Raw genomic sequence first — 2,595 nt, 5'->3', positions numbered from 1 at the left:
GACCTGAGCCACCCAGGTGCCCCTGAAGCAACTACGTTAAAATGAAAGAAGGGCAAGAGAATTGAGAATGGATAGAAGGAGACCCATGTAATGGTTGATGATGAAATTTAAATGGAAAAGGACTGAAGGGAAAAACATCAAAGGCATGAGGAAGAATGGCCAAGGAGCAGGGTCAGAGGATCCTGGTGGCACACCAGAGAGAGTTAGCTGGAAAGGGAGGCGATGGCCGTCTGGGGGGTGGGGCTTACAGTTACTTGTCATGGGAATGTCCACAGCAGAGCTAACTACTAGAAATCTAACGTGAGTCATGAACCTGATTGTAAATTTTCTAGTACCCGACACTTAAAAAATATTTACTTAATTGAAATATCCAAAGATTATCATTTTAACGTTAACCAATATAAAAATATTAGTGAGACATTTTACATATTTTTTTCTATTGTTGAAATCCAGTGTGTAGTTTACACTTTCAGTACATCTCAGTTTGGACTACCCCCATGTGCCTCAGCAAGTAGAAAAAGACCGAGATCACACCTTGCATATTTTCAGACTGCAATGCTTTGAAGCTCAAAAAAATTTGGAAAGACGACAAAAACTTGGAGATTAAAGAACATACTACTACTAACGAATCAGTGGGTTAACCAAGAAATTAAAGAGGAAATTAAAAAGTACCTGGAAGCCAGTGAAACTGAAAACATCACAGTCCAACACCTCTGGACTAGCCACACGTGACATGCTAGTCACCAGTAGCTCGTGACCACCATATGGGACAGTACAGGTCACATATGTGTTCATTGGGTACAGTACTGCGGTCGGTTGTGGATAACACCCTTGGAGAAAAGGAGGTTAAAGCTAAGGTGTTGGAAGAATTATCTAGCACATGTTGAAGTTGCCCTGGATTGTTGCTAGAGAGAGCCTCAGTGAATTGTGACCAAACACAAGGAGGGGAGTAGATGGCAGCAACATTGAGAGGCTGTGGGCAGTGCAGTAGCATAATGGTACATTCAGAGCTGGGATATTTGAGATAGAGAGAGGGAGAATGATCTGGCAGCAGAGACGTGGACCCCGGAAGACACCTACTCCACTTCCAGGACGAGTGATAGGATGGGTGTGGAAGAGGAAGCAGCCATCACTGAAAAAGTCTGCAGCAGTGTCCTCAGAGGAAGGAAAATGTCAAAGAAAAGCTTGAGTGTACACACATAGGACATTTTGGTGCTGATGGACCATAAGTTGCAGAAGGCACGGTGGATGGGTTCCAGACGTTAAGGGGGAGTGAACAATTAAGACAAACCAGGTGCCTGAGTGGCTCAGTTGGTTCAGCGTCCAACTTCAGCTCAGGTCACAATCTTGGGGTTCCTACGTTCAAGCCCCACATTGGCCTTGCTGATGTCAGCCTGACAGCACAGAGCCCGCTTCAGATACTCTGTCCCCCTCTATCTCTCGGCCTCCCCTCCTCTCCTCAAAAAAGAAATAAAACATTTAAAAAATGTTTCGGGGTGCCTAGATGGCTCAATGTGCAAGATTAGGGAAACCAGTGCCGAGGGTTTCTCGAAGTGACTGACATAAGCAAGGGTAAGGGACTTCATGAGATTGAGTGGATTCAAGGCAAGCAAGTGTGAGTTCCAAGGTATGGGGTAGTACGGGTATCTGAGGTTATCTCTGGACCCCTGCAGATGAAACAGAGAAAGTTCTGTTGTGCAGGGTGCACAGTGTACGTCTGTCAGGGAAAAAGCAAACTTAATCCAAAGGTGTATAACACTCTCTTTGTAAACCATTGATGGAATTGAGACTATCTAGGGAGGTGAGGTGTTATGCCAGTTGTATGGTCCGCAACTTCACCTTGACCTTTGGTAATGAAGAGGTTGAAGGCCTAGGACAACATGATTCTATTCACAGTAAAGAGATATATAGATACATATCTTGAGCCCATGAAAGAATTAAAAAATGTGAAACATGGAATGCCCATAAATTATTGGGTAGGGATATAGATAAAGAACGGAATTAAATAAGGGTCCCAATATTAAGGAAGAGCAACATATTAATTGAAATTTTGTCTGGAGTTTAATTTTATTGACAGCGAATTTCCAGACTTGAGAAGATGATCCTGGCCTTCTTCATTTTATGTTATGTATCTGTGTTAATGAGAACAACAGCTTACCCAAGAATGCGGGAAATCATTATTCAGTGAAAACTGTTGCCACTTTGTGAATGTCTTTTGTGGTTATTCGGATATCTCAGGGGTTCATTCTAGGTTTTCTTCACATATAGTGTTAATCCACAGCTCTGTTCTGACTTCTGAGGGGATGCAAAGCATTGTCATTCTTCCGCCGCTCTGCGCTTTGAAGGGATTACTGCTTGGTGATATGCACAGGGCTTAAAGACTACAGGGAATGCTAGTGATTTAAGAACATTCTGAGGGCAAAACTAATGATAGTCATGTACATTCTTCTGATTTTCTGACCTCTTAATTACCAGTTTGACTGAAAGTAGAGCCCGTGTCACCTGGAATATACCATCAGAGTGTAGAAATTTTACTTAAGGATTATCTTCGTTCCTCACCAGACTTGGAACATAGATTACGGACACGTCTGTGGA

This window comes from Hyaena hyaena, unplaced genomic scaffold, assembly GCF_003009895.1.
Source record: "Hyaena hyaena isolate Hyena2069 unplaced genomic scaffold, ASM300989v1 scaffold_1230, whole genome shotgun sequence".
In the NCBI taxonomy this organism is placed as follows: Eukaryota; Metazoa; Chordata; class Mammalia; order Carnivora; family Hyaenidae; genus Hyaena; species Hyaena hyaena.
The sequence above is the reverse complement of the archived record's forward strand: the minus strand, read 5'-3'. Positions refer to the sequence as shown.